We start from the raw sequence: 15538 nt of genomic DNA on the forward strand, positions 1-15538 counted from the left end.
AATGACTATCCGAAGCAATCAGTGACAATAACTAACATGTCAGACTATTATAGTAAATAATGACAAAGAGATATTAAATCAAACAAATGCTGCGTAATGACAGTGAAGAATGTTCAGGCACCAAAAACCAAATTGACCTATGAATGCTAAAACATTACTATAAGACAACAGTGCTCTGAACTTTTGATCAAAACGACACTACACTGCATTCAATCCCAACAAAATTGTAATGATTAAACTGCACTGCCACACCTCTCCAAAAAAATACATTACTGTTCAAACAACACAAGGAGAGTCAGCTCCAGTACACATGCCTGGAAAATAAGTCACTTCAGCCATTCTTCCTAAATTATGAAATGAGTGACTTGTTATAGCCCAATCAAATGTGTTACCCTGTGAAGAAACATCTCATGATGACGCCTGCCACTCCCTTAGTGGACAGGCAACCACTGAGCCAATGCACTATAATAACACTGCCCTTCTAAACATCCTCACATAAACCCAATTTTAAAATACCAAAGCCATAATTCACAAATCATCTCTGAGAAAAAAAAAATACTAGACTATGCCCATCATAAACAATGCTGGAATGTGATCCTAGTTCACCACTCTCAGTGGAAGTGGCTACTCTCCAGCCAAGCCCAAAGCATGAGCCAAGGCTGGAGCCCCAGAAGTCCAGAGGTTTGAGATGAGGTCAAACACTACCGAAAGCTGTCAGGCAAACAACATTCAAAGAGACTTCTTGTTCCGTCATGCAGAGAAAAAAAGATTAGCAAATTTAGCTACACCAAGCAGTCAGTGAGTCCAAAGCCTCTGCAGAAGTACTCAATGATGATGATGATGATGATGATGATGATGATGATGATGATGATGATGATGATGATGATGATGATGATGAAGAAGAAGAAAGGGGGAAAAAAAAAAAAACGATGACCCTAATTACGTCTATTTCAAGGTCACAACGCAGCATGAAAGCCAGTCAGCATTCAGCAGGGGGTCCAAAAACCACATACGCATGTAAGCTCACACGCACGCACACTCAACGGTGCAATTAAGCAATGCCTTGTGCCTTTAATTGTTTGATCTAGGGAGTTTAAGCTGCCTGAGCTTGTATGTCATTTCAGCAGGAGATTACATAAATCCTCACAAACAGAGCTCATCAGTTGGAAGGCCAACCAGCAGCAGCTCTCCACCACACTGCATGACCTGTGTGATGAATACTAACTGCATTGCACTTCATACATGTCCATTGTGTGCTACTGTTCTAATTTATGTACTCTGGATGGTGGTATCTTGGTATGAGCAATCACGATCAAGAGAGTTAACTAGAACTATGTGCTTGAAAAAGGAACTCAAAGCAATCATGAATTGTTTCAGGGTGGGGCTGAGCGATTTGGGAAAACCATCAAATTTTTTGTTTTGTCTGGCTAGTATTGCAAGTGCAATTTAAGTGTGAACGATATCTATAAATTAAGCTCCAGGCCAAGAAGACCAATACATTCATTTTTCCCCTAGGGCTTGAACGCTGCGTGTAGTGTGCCAATTTCAATTTTCTTAAGACCTGTAGGATATACGTTGAATAATGCAGTATAAAGTAAATTCCAGCTCTTGTGATATAAAAGTTGGCTCTTGTTCAAACTGCAAATTCAATATAAAAATGATTAATTGCTCAGCCCCGCTTCTGGACGATGATCCCTACTCTTGGTTAAGATAAGGCACTTTGTGCGACACCTACAATTAAAAATCCTCTAAACACTCACTAGGGCTGAATAGCAAAATATTTTTTAAAAATGTTCCTCGTCTAGCTTTAATGACACAAATTAGGTTTTTTTGGGAGGCAACAAAGATGGTTCCAGACACAGACCCACAGCAGTGAAAAAGGAGTGGACAGAATTGAGCAGCAGCAGTAACACTGAGTCACTTCCCCAACCCTCAGTTTGAAGGACAGTGGTTTTGCATTATGACGTTTACCAACCATGTGAGCCAATATCTCCATCCACAACATGAGGCATCTCATCTCCCAACAGGTTTATCTAACTGCTCACTTCCTATCGGTCTTCTGCAGAATAGAGTTAAGAGTAGCAGCATGATTTATGAATATTAATGTCACTTATCTCTGTATGGCAGAAGACCTCTGTGTATTTACACAACACACGTCTGGCGTCTCAGCCTTGTTTTGACACCCTTACGTCTGGTTACAACAATTGTGCACATCTAAATATGGGATGTTCCAAGTGTCCTCATTCTCATGCTGTAACACTTACCTCTGTGCAGGGATCAAAATGTTCAAGAACAATGCAAATGCCTACATTAAAGCACTACTCCAGCAGTATTCAGCCTAATCTCAGTCTGCTACATCTGTAGCACACAATCACCATGGACATTTACTTCTTTTCCCCAAGTAGAGAAAATCACATAAAAATGATTAATCTACTATATGCTCCATGAATACTCATATCACAGCATCAATCTTGACATCACTCTCATGATAAAGTCACAGACAACCAGCATTTAAAGGGTCGAAGCTTTGGACAGGAGCTCTTCACACTGACCCAGCAACAGTGCCAACAAACTGTGAATTCCAGCACAGCATTGTGAAGTCCACCAGAGAGCTCCTCCATGTCTTCTGCTGGCAGGGCTCTCAACACACTGATGGCTTAAGCATGGGGGAATGTAAGCAATAGCTCTAGAACATCTGTTGAAGCATAATCTGCTGAGCAAATCCTGCAGCTCTAATCTTACTGCACACACTAACAGAGAATTCACTCTCATGTTATAGAATTAACAGGCATGGAGGATCTCAGGCCCATGGTAAATTGGACTAGTCTTCAAAGGAAAAAACTATCAAAGCTATATGGATGCAACACACTTTGTGAAAGGCCATGCACACGTGCATGATATTCATGTTTAAAATCAATTTATTGATCATTGCACGAAACTCGCAACATCAGATCAGGGTTACTGACCACATTTTGGCAAATGTTAGAGGGGCAAGGAATATAAAGGAAAATACTTATATTAATAAATTGATTAGTAAATATATATAAAATATATAAAATTATATATATAAAAAATTTAATAAGTAAAATAATGAAATGTCAACCGAGTCCAAAGGAATGGTACATTATATTCTATTACCATACAGCAGTCCCAAAAGTATATGGACTTTTGTTAAAGTTTATCAAAAGTTAAAGTTATTTAGGTTACTACATAAATTGCTTAACAAAAATATTTGTTTCAGGAGAAAAAAAAAGCTTAGCATTCAAACTGGTAGGAGAGTATCTATTTGGAGAGAAGACTGGAGAAGAATTCCAAGTACTGCAGTACTGTAAAATAAATCACACATTTTCATCAAATTAGCTGCTTGCTACTATAATGTTTAAATTCACTAGTTGTTGTTAACAAGCCATAAATGGACTAAATAAAACTTTTTTTTTTAAATGATACATGCAGTTGTTCTAACGATAATAAAAATACTGTAATATAACTTATCAAAATAATAATGATAATATATCGAGATATTGCCCACTCCTTCACTTCAGCAGTCTCATGTAACTAATGGGAATGTGTGCATGCCAAAGGGGAAAGTCGGATCTGCAGAAAGTGGTGCCGGATCCAGGGCAGGAGCACACGCTCTTTAAAGACATCACAGTTGCTTTTCCCGGGCGGCTTTATGGCTCAATTCCATGGCACATTCCTCTGGAATTCCACAGTGATTCTCGGTGGACTCTAGGCTAGAAGTGAGGGAGGGAGAGAGAAGACAGGCTGGGAGGAGGAAGGGAGCATTCCCTGACACAGAATGAGCAAAAGGAACACGCTTGTTTTGTTGACTCCCCAAGGGATGGAGGAATGTGAACGGGGAGCTGATTTGGAACATTTTGTTGGCAACAGAAAAACTTTATCTGACTGATCAATCAAAGTTGACAGCAATTCTGATACAAAGGAAAAACAGAGAGACACAAAAGCACATACATGAAAGTACAGCTTAGCTGAACTACCATGTCTGAAAGCTTTCCAGTAACAAAACTGGACAAAAAGACCTGAATTAAGACCTAAAATTGGGAGCTAAAGACTTTTAAGCTTGGTTATGAGAGTAGACTAGCAGAATGACAACACTGGTACAGTATATAGCTACCAGGATGTTTTAACAGAAATATGAGTTTGCTCTTCTCACTTCTAACATCAGCACTTATGAACCCTCGGAATGGCCAGAATCTACCAACGTCAACTGCACACTTCTATAACTTAGCCATCACTCAGCCAGTGTATATGGTTACTGCATAACAGACTTCTGGATGTAATAAGCCTGGGGATTTTAAGGGGTAAACAAATCATGTATCAGCCAGAGGACCAATCCACATTCAATATGGTTTCTTAGGCAGTGTTTACTTTAAAGCCTTATTTCTTAGATCTGGCCTTTCTGCCCTGATGGTTCACTTTTGTTTGCAAGTGACCCATATCTGTCTGGGTGTGAACACACCAGTGTCCTGAAATGACCCACATGCACACATCCTAATCAAGTGTAATGTAAATGATCCATCCACGTCATGAACAACAGCAACAACAAATGACCAAACCTGCAACACAGGCCTTCAGCACAAAGATCATTAGCTCTGAACAACTCTCAGCTGTTAATGATTAGGGAGAAAGGCCAGATGCTTTCATGGTTTCGCAGCTATTACTGGCAGAAACTGCAGGTTAGTTGCTGCAGCCACACTGCCAACAATGGACGCTGACAGCAATATGCTCATGAATTCTGATCTGACTGCTCTCAACCAGGTTGCATGGTCACATGGCATATATACTCAATCTAGGATTCACATCAAAAAATGGCTTAGACTGGATTGAAAAGGTTGGATTTTTGTGTTTACAAAGCTATGAAAATATCAGATCCATCACATTACAGCGTAAAATTGGGCCACTTTAATCTGTAACATAGTCTAAAGCACATATGGTATGTATCCCTATGCATTTCTCTTTTAAGCTGTAGCTGTCGTAAGAGCGATCACAAGCAATTTCACACAGCAAGAAACCTAGATTTTAAATGAAGACAAAAAAAGGCTGTTTCCTGCCTTCCATCCAATGAACGCTGGCTCCAGAGCTCTCCACAACCCAGAAGGATAAGAGTCTTGGATGGATGTACAGGAAAAAAAATTTGGTACTCAGTATTGAATTATAAATTCAGGTATCATAATTGGCATTGAGAGAGAAAAGTGAGATTGGTGTATCTTTACTTCTTAAGAAAGAGAATAGCAGCTTAATCAGACTGTAAATTAATCAGAAAACTTGCCCGTGGGTACTGCACAACGACAGTTTGATAATAATGGCAGGTCTTCAAGAGGAGGAGGAGACAGCCCACACTCTGACAAAGCCATGGTCGGCGCAACAATGATAGTTTTATGCCATACTGAGAACAATCACTGCATGAACAGCTCCTTTTTAGTCCCGAGTACTGGTGGGTCCCAAGTCATTAATTCAATTACACTGCGAAATGCTGTCATTCTCTTGCTATTGTGTCCTTGTAAAACCTCTGTGTCAAGCTAATTGAGGTCATATTTGTAAAGTTCCTGTCCACCAGCTGAGTTCATCAAACTGATGACAAAAGGGAGCAAGAGATAAAGAGTGTGTGTGTGTGTGTGTGTGTGCGCGCGCAAGTGTGTGTGTGTTTCCCATGTTAGACTGAGTGCTCATACAGAAATCTAATAATGTAATGATGTATGCAATTCATTCAAACAGTAATGGGTAGACAAAAGACGCATGAAACATGTTAAGAGGAAAACCAAAATAGCAAATGCAACTTTCTGAGAACAAAGAGCCTTCTGATAAGAAAAAATAGTCACGCTGCTTTCAACTTGCAACTCCAGTACTGTTGAAGACAAGCATCTGTAAACACCTATGTGAATGGATGGCTAGTTCCAATTACAGTCTTGTCTTTTCCCGTGCAAAGGATTTTAGCTGTATAAAAGATGGCAGAAAAGCAGCAGAGGAAGTAAGATGCAGCACTATCTCCTGTGAGGAAAGTGCAGCAATTTGTAGTCTTAGCTGAGAGGACACATTTGCCAGCCCTCCTCTTTCATGGGACTTTCACATCTGTGCTCAACTGTCTACAGACCCTTTGAGGGTGAAACCTGTTTTAAGAACTTTGCCACCAGGTAGAATTACATAAGGCAATATCTAAAAATGCTCCAATTCCTGATGAAGCAAACACACAACAGCACCACAAAGCTTCTAAGTACAGCTGCCCGGGCACAAAATCAATATATATTGAATCATGTCCAAATCGGATAATTTGTGTAAAAACTGTTCCTGCCAGACTTCAACAAATACAAACAAAAGAGAGAGTGATTTGAAAGCAGGACTCTTTCACACATCCTGAGAAACCACGGAGAGGATCGCCAGCAACAAAGGCCTCACATTCCTTTAGCTGCATTCCCACACACGACAGGAAGTCGATCTCCATGTCTTCCGTCATTTACACGTCCATGGACATGACTGCAAAATGCAGCTGTTGCCCCTAGCCAAACCTAAAGACCATCTGCTCCAAATCGCTTTTCAAATGCCCAATACTGAACCACAATTATGCTCCTTGGTTTCACCACCTAAAATTCATACCAAGACAACATCTGCAGACCTTCAGTATTTATTGTAATAATGAAAAGCTCTGCAACTCTGCGAGACTATAAAAGCTTTCATAACATGCTCCTGAACACTGCTTTTACCCTCTTACAAAATACATATCACTGCTGTTGGAAGAAAATATCTCCAACATGATATCTCATATCTCCAACATGACAACTTCACAATAAAAGGAAAAAATCCTACTTTACTTTTAATGTTAGTCAATGGAACTATACCCCCCCCCCCTCCACCCCCAAGGTAACTTTGGGTCATTTATGTTGGTCCATTCATCATGAAATTTACACACAATATATAGGACCACAGGTAATTTCAAAATTATGTCAAAAATGGAGATAGGAGGTTTTCTTACGACAACAGCAATATATTGTTCTAACACTGAAGGCACAATCAGACAGACTAAGAGAATCAGAAAAGTCATTGCTGTTGGTCTGAGAAGACTCCAAGGTGAAACAGGGACATGTAGGAAAGACTGAAAATGTATTATTCATCATCCATACTTCAATAGCAGCATTGTTTATAGTACCTGAACTGCAGATAGCATTAATGATTTATGGGGCAAGGTGTGCAAATACAAATACCTGCCTTTTTAAAGCCATGAAGAAAAACTGAAACAACAATTTTTCTGTACAAAGCTGGTCCAGAAGGGTGTTTTCATTCACACATATGGGCCTTAAGTGATTTAGGACCCTGTGGTAGACAGGCTTAGTTAGGACCCATTCCAGCTCCAGTTATGACACAATTCTCCAGCCATCCCAGATATCTGTTGCTAAATGTACACCCTTAACCAAATGTTCTGTATACCTCAGTTCTGTCACATAATGTAAACCACTGCTAAATGCAGACAAGGCTGCTGGGTGCCTCGCTGAACTTTCTCCATAAGCTGTCGTCGCTGATTCTAGTAAAGTAAAGACAGACAATGTCTAGCTAAGAACAGATCTTGTGAGCAAAGGAAATTTAAGGCGCTTTGTCTGTGGTTCTACTTTGTTAAGATCCAGCCCCTGTGATATGAGACATTTCCTTTTGCTTTGTTGACTCATAACTACCTTTGTTCCAGACATTTGGCAATCATATGTTCTCCAAATGACTAATACCTCTTCCCTACAACTCCAATGCCTTAACACCATTCAGAGAAATTACTAATAATAGACATCAAATTGACTTAAAATAGCAACATACTTGCATCACTGTCTTTGCTCAATTAAAAAAAAAATTAAAGATAAAATGTATGCAATGAAAGTATAAATCAATACATATGAATACAAAACAAATACATATAAACACGAACAATACACAGAAAATACATGCTATCTCCCAAACAGACAAAATAAAAGTTTCTAAATTACACAAAACAAACATATTACTGGCTCATTACTCAAAATTATTTTTGCATCAAGCCATCAAATAGATCATGAATCAAAGAAACGGTCTTTAATCACCCAGACCTGATAGTTTCAATAAACTGTGAAGCATTAGACACTGAGGGAATCCAACTGGCCTCCCGACTAAAAGATTTCTCTCACCGTTCAACTAACAGTACATGTTGCTTTGACCAAATATGGCTAGCTCCAAACACTGGCAGTAGACAGCCTCCTGCTCCTTCGAAACAAACCACAAGCCCAAATCTCCTAAATGGGAGAGAACGCGGGCCACTTGCTGTACGCTCCAGGCATAAATCCAACACTAGTAATCATTTTCCTGAATCTTGCTATAGCTGTTCTGCCATAGTAGAGCTACCATGATGAGAGGGCTTGTGTAGCATAGTGAAATTCTAATTAATGTGAAGTAGTAGTTGTAAATTCATCTACTTTACAAACACTCAGCAAACAAATGACATCATCTAAGTTGCCAACAAAATGCTCCTGAAGCCTTGGGAGAGCTAGAGCTGCTAAAACATTCTCCACAAACAGCAACAAACCCAACTTCAGAGTTGGTGTCCCACATGTGTATGATTGCTGGAAGGCTCTTGACACTTCCCATTACTTCCCATCAAATTAATTAAAAAGAAACAAAGATAAGCAGTTCTGCCCATTTCAAAAGCTCAAAATCATGAGAATAGTTCACTTTAAAATAATCTAAAAACACAGTTTATGCTTGAAACAGCGTAATATAAAAGAGGAAGAGGTCAGACTGCAACAAGATGGACAAAAGCAAAGATATGATAAACAAGACATAAAAAAGCCTAAAGAGCCAAACAGAGGACAGGACATTCTGGAGAAACAGTAACCATATGGTCAGCTGGAGTCGGAGTCGACTTAACGGCACTTCGTAACCATAAAAATACCTGTAAACTGTCTAAATCCAAGCTCACTTTGCACAGCAGCGTGACTGTTTTGCATTATAATTTGCATTGTGCAAAAGGAAAAAGCTTCAATTGTTTCATTTGTAAATAAATACTGTATATATAGCTATGCATTTAATGTTAATTATTGACAATAACTGCAATTATCCCTTTTCAGTTTAATCAAAATCATAATGGGTCTATAATAAAGTATACAAATAATACTAGGCATGATGTACAGTAATATACTATTAGTTGCAGCCACGCTGCCAACATCAGAATGGTGTGCCATTGCTTGAAGCAGGGCCATAATCAGTGATGTCAAAATGTAAAATGTTACACCTAAAACTAGGCAGAACACTATGAAAAAGAAACATCATTTACACTTCAACTGAAGCAGCACTCCATGTGAAAAGCAGATAACCAACAGTAACAACTTAAAAGGAAAACAGAAATAAGTCTTAGCACATCAAAGAGTGCAAGGACAAGCAACTCCAGTCTTTAAGCACTGTTGCTTTTCTTTATTCTATGACACGTCACCTTAATGTAATGTTATTTAGTTCATGAAATTAGGCTGAGGTCAATTTGAAAATCATCTCTTCATGCACATCAAAGTAAAATGGGTGAGCCTATTTCACAGATTTGTGTAAATTACTGCAGACATAGACCAGCATGTTGCAGCTGAAATTGAAACTGGGGAACGGAGCTTGGTCAATGTTCATGATCCATAAACATTCAATATCCATCCATCCATCCATTATCCAAGCCGCTTCTCCGTCAGGGTCGCGGGGGGGTGCTGGAGCCTATCCCAGCAGTCTTCGGGCGGAAGGCAGGATACACCCTGGACAGGTCGCCAGTCCATCGCAGGGCAGACAGACAGACAGACACAGACAGTCACTCACACACTCACACCTAGGGGCAATTTAGCATGTCCAATTGGCCTGACTGCATGTCTTTGGACTGTGGGAGGAAACCGGAGAACCCGGAGGAAACCCACGCAGACACGGGGAGAACATGCAAACTCCACACAGAGAGGACCGCCCGGCCGGGGAATCGAACCCAGGCCCTCCTTACTGTGAGGCGACAGCGCTACCCACCATGCCACCGTGCCGCCCACAACATTCAATATCATTCCACAATACTTATTTTCTTTGATGTAAATATCAAAGAGCACGCTTGTGAATGGACCATTCTATGTGATATGATTCATGTTTTGATTTCTTTTTCTTAAAACCCAAACAGCTTGAACCATGTGAAAATCAAATGTGTGGTCTGTCAACCTTGAAAGTAAAACACATGAAAATATTATCAGTGGCATTTATCTGAAACAGGGTTAAGAGAAGTCTTTCAAGTTAAAAAGGTTCCATGTGACGGCAAAGCGCTTATAGCTATGTACACGCACACAGACGGAGGTTAACCTCATCGCTTGCCTGTGAAGCGATCTAGAGTGGCTGGTAAGAGACTCCTGGTCAGGGTCATGAGCGGAGAGCAGGTTGTCCTCCTGTGCTACACCTCTCTTCTCTTGTCTCAGCAGGATTCGCCTGCAGAGCCCCTCTCAAACAGACAAAGAGAGCCTTCATTCCCCACCATCCTGCTACAATAATACACAGTGTGCCATCAATGGCAACCTTGTTGTATGCAGCAGCGGGCAGGGGCAGACAATGCTTGCCAGAATGGACTTGCTTAGGCGACAGGCTGTAGCAGCATCGTTCACATCTTTTGGATCATTCTTACTGTTTTGGTTGAGTCACAAACTTTTGAAAACCCAAGTGGGTTTTGAATTAAATCTTAACCTAAAAATTGAAACCTGTATCTACCCTGAAAATATATTTATCGTCAAAACAGGAAAGGTCCTTTTGACTGACATGTAAAATGACCACCCATAAACAATTGTTTTTGTGGTAATACACCAAAAACAGGCCTTCATGAAACAAAGTGATACACAACAAATCAATATAATTTAACTTGCTATTAACTGCTTCATGTAAAACTCTTGAATAACTTTGAGACAAGAGAAACAAAATGTATTTATCCACTGAGCAAATAAAACACAGAAGTACAGACACACGAATGTACGACTAGTCAACAAGTGTCAAGATTCAATAATCTTAGCATACTACATACAGTATATATATCAGATAATCCATGTATCTCTCTGGGCGCAGCATATGAAGCTAAGACTAGTAAACTGATGATTGTGCAAATATGCATGAACAGCAGTTTTTGAGGACTCTGGAGAGGCAGACGAGACAGGGTCGCCGTGAACGATACATTGTAAGTAACATCTCTGCTGTGTCAGTTTTCTAGAGGACAATAACAGGAAAGAGATACAAGTGGCATCCAGAATAGCTGCTCAAAGAAACTAAAGAATAATAGTTTAATAGAAAGGAGCGGCTCGCCCTGCACATAAAAGGCTATCACAAAACAACAGCTAAAGCATTTTTCTCAGTAAGCATGACAGATGGCTACAAGGTACAAGGAACAAGAGGATCAAGTTCACATTCACTGATGGAACAATGTAGCTGTTTCCCAAACCAAAGTCAATACACATGCCAGTCTACTCTAAATAGCCAGCTCCCCTCCAGCTTTATTGATTAGTCTGCAGTATTGAGCGAGGCCTTGAGTGGTCATTATTTACTCCAAATGACCAATGCATATAAACAGTAGATTTTGTGCCACAAGTACAATATCAGCCCTCAACAGCCACACAATATTCCAGAGTTGCATAAATATCATGTTAAAACAAAGACAAACTTTAGACATCTTTACATAATTCACTATATGTATTTAAACAATGATATACATTATTTAATAAAAACAATACAAATGCAGACATTTCTTTTTTTTATTGTAATATCAAAAAAAATGTACTGTGAATATTGTTACACCCCTGATATACATGAACAGGCAACTCTTTCAAACATAGCCTTCACCTTTGAATGAGTAAACAAACAATGCAGATTTGCATCCCAACAATTCTTGACTCCTGTTTCCCAACGTCCACCCTGCAACTCACTTAAATTAGCTGCCTCTTGGCAGAGGAGTTCAACTCACATACACCAAGAAGTCTGAGGCACTGCAAGACGTAATTGAACTGAATGCTCTTTCAACCACCTAAGAAAAGGGAAGGAAGAAGCCAGAGAACGCCTTGAGCTTAACCGCCCCAAATCGTGCTCAATCCATCAAGGCAGAATGATAACTCTGAAACAAGGCCCGCTTTCTGCAGAATGTGGGTCATACGGCACAAAATTAATTGTAGGGTCATAAAGCAATTTTTCAGTGACAACACCCACGAATCTTGACTAACAGATATCCGCTGAGTGACGGTTCTGCTGGAGCGGACTCAGTGTTTACTCTCATAATTACACCAAACTAGTCAGCCTATTACATGCCATTTTTGATGCCAGTAACTACAGTTACATTTGGCATATGCGCTTTTAGGAAAACAACACTGTCACTAGCTGATCAGTGCCAAATAATAAGCTAGAAAAACGCTACCCATTTAAACACGCTCAACATGAAGACATGCAAACACATGAAACAATATGCAATTTAATGACATTTACAGATTTAGCTACAGAATACAAGCATGTTATAGTTTCTATAAAGCTAAAATGCTCAACCAATGACAGAAGTCACATTTAGAAAACAGACATTAGAACAGACAAGGCTCAGAGAAGATCAAATCAAATTTACACAACGTTCCCCTGACCACAGTCCACTGGCCATGACATACTGACATACATGACATCCCCATTCTGCAGCTATGAAGCTAGTGTAGTTAACACGAAAAGGAAATCTAAAATCTAGACACTATAATATCAGACTTGAACCTCTAGTGCAAAACTACAGAAGCAAACTTAAAACACAAATCATGTCCGGCTGATCGAGTACATTTGGGGTAAAGATAAAAACGGTGTTTTTATTAGACTTTTCACTGAGCCGTTACATTAATAATGTAATGTAAGTACCAATCATCATTTAGCACAGTTGAGATAGGAAGATCTACATTAGTTCCTCAATAAGACACTCCAGCTTCCCCAAATTCCAGCAGACTATTTGCAAGACAGGCTACATCTTTTCCTCATATCATCTTTCTGGCAGCCCCTCTGCAGCCACACACAATGCCATCCAACACAGTTACCACACACTTGGACAAGAACACACACGTTGGAATGGACAGAGGGGGACGAGCTACAATTACTACTAACATTAAGTGAGGCCATCAGCTGGGTCACACCAGGGACTTCTATACATTTAGGACAGGCTAGGGAGGAAGGTAATCTTTTTATCTGCTAAATTAACAGCTGCAAAATTAAAAATTTTGGGAAGCAGTCACATATAACATATGCTTAGCTATTGCTGGATGTATTGGATCTAATCTCTCTCAGTGTGCTATAAAGTCATTTTTGTATGTGTATAGCAAAACTGCAGCAAAAAAATCATTCATGTAATTAAAGATCTGTAAATCTCAGAACAACTACAAATCCAAGATGATTTGTACATTATGTCCAAACATTTTTAGACAGCGGTCTCATAATCAAAAGTATTAATAGGAAGTTTGTCCTCATTTGCTGCAGTAACAGCCTCAGCTCTTCTGGTCAGGCTTTATCCATGATGTTGGAACATTGCTGTGAAGATCTGATTGCATTCAGCCACAACAGCATTAGTAAGGTCAGGTACTGATGTTGCATGATTAGTTCATGGACGCAAATCCAACTCATCGCAACGGTATTGGATGGTGTTTCATTACTGCAGAGAAGACAATTCAACTGCTTCACATGGTGCGGCATGGTGACCATAGGCTCACGAGTAGCTCTCCAAGAGTGTCCTATTCTACTGACAATACTTTTCTATGGAGATTATACAAACAAAAAAGATTATACAAACAGTGTCGGTAACGAGTAACTGAAATTCACTAAATTAGAATATTTTTTCTTGATATTTTTGGACACATAACATTAGTATAAAGAGACATTACACATTCCTTCTTCTATACAAACATACTTACTATCTCTTAGTGTATTATAAAATGTTGTTTTTCTAGTGTTATGGGGACTACGTGCGCAGCATGGTGGAGAAATACACAGAAGTGTATATATAGAGGCTTGCAATCTGCAAACCTATGAGTAAGTATGGCGAGTATGACAGTCAAGGTGATTCGTAGCTCGGCTATGCTGTCTGTCTCTCTCTCTCTCTCTCTGTCTGTCTCTCTCTCTCTCTCTCTGGTTCAGTCACACAGCCTATTACACATAACTTAGCTACGCGACGTCAGGCAGAAAGTTGACCGTTACAGGCCGAGGCTCGAACCGTTGCTAGCTCACTTACTTGAAGTTGCCAAAAGTCCCATAAACTAACTTAACTGACTCTTGTGGCGAGGCACGTTATGGTCTTTCAACACCTAAATTACTCTTTTAAACATAAATTCGCACAGATAACGAGTAACAAGAGGCTTTTCTGTTAAAGTATGCAGGTTAGCTAACCTAACTAGCGTCGATCTTCCGTGTTCACATTCCCACAGGTTTGGTTTAGTGTTAACCGTTAAAGCTGATAGCTAAAGTTAGCTAGCTAAACATTTCTGCCTTCACCAGCACCCTCGCCACTTCACATCATTTGGTTTTACACGTATAGTGACTTATTCGAACCGTCACTTTATTAAACACTTTAAACGTCCACTCCTGACAGTATGAAGGAACATTACAGGCCATACACAGAAAATATTGTTCAGTGAAAGCGACTCGTCGAAAGGAACTTCCCACCCTTCACAAAGTTTTCACAAAACCTTTCTTTCGAGTACAGATCTCACTTTTCCGCCTTACCTCCCCGTTTTCCTTCACCTCTGGTTGTCCACCTTCGGACTATAATCGATGTACACAGTCCCCTTCCCCAGCCAAATATATATTAGTTCCGAAAAAGCTGGTAAAATGTCAGAGTTTTTCTTGCCTCCGTTTGTCCGTTTGAGGCGGCGTTAAGGCTCCACCCTACAGCAGCGGCCCGGCTAGCATTATTTTTTTATTCCACACCCGTATTCGTACAGTCTCCGCCTCCCTGAGCTGCTATTGGCTGTTAGTTCTTACTCACAGCCGCTCCTAGTGACACACTTGGATACGTAAATAAGTGAATGTTAACAAATAAATAAAACATTTGTATATTTATTAAACATATTTTATGCAAAGTAACAATACATAATTGATAATACATTGAAATATGAGGACCTGTGATGTGATGTGGCATAAAAAATCATTTTTATCAGGTTTTATCTAATTATTTTAGAACTATTTTATTTCAACTGGCCTATTAAACTTCGTTTTGCACAAAATGGATCTGTAATGTTAAGCCCGCACTGTAGTGTTAAACTGGCCACCAACTAAGTTCAAGTGTACAGGTCATTAATTGCGCCCCTTTGAAACAAATACAACTCTAAAACCTGCGAGAGTGACACGAATTGCTTCGTTCTTCTTCCTCCTCTGCGCTCGTACTAGCTTTAACTCTCAGCCAATCATAGCTCCGGGAGGCGTGTCTCGTCGGAAAACAGGTGGAGAAAAAAATCAATGATCCGAGCTATGCAGACAGGGAGAGGGCGTAGAGAGATGGCAGATTTCAAGAACCGGATGCCTTTTC

General features: G+C 39.8%; 1 protein-coding gene across 4 annotated transcripts in view; it reads right to left on the reverse strand.

The window, feature by feature from the left end:
- Positions 1 to 14895, reverse strand: part of tln1 (talin 1) — an 83187-nt gene extending 68292 nt beyond the window's left edge. For 3 of the 4 annotated variants that reach the window (XM_017697308.2, XM_037546971.1, XM_017697307.2), the window contains exon 1: positions 14737 to 14894. The gene's annotated coding sequence lies outside the window, so the exon portion shown is untranslated. Of the gene's footprint in view, positions 1 to 14736 lie in introns of all 4 variants that reach the window. The other variant, XM_037546970.1, reaches the window with a different exon arrangement.
- Between the last annotated feature and the right edge of the window lie 643 nt (positions 14896 to 15538).

This window comes from Pygocentrus nattereri, chromosome 18, assembly GCF_015220715.1.
Source record: "Pygocentrus nattereri isolate fPygNat1 chromosome 18, fPygNat1.pri, whole genome shotgun sequence".
In the NCBI taxonomy this organism is placed as follows: domain Eukaryota; kingdom Metazoa; phylum Chordata; class Actinopteri; order Characiformes; family Serrasalmidae; genus Pygocentrus; species Pygocentrus nattereri.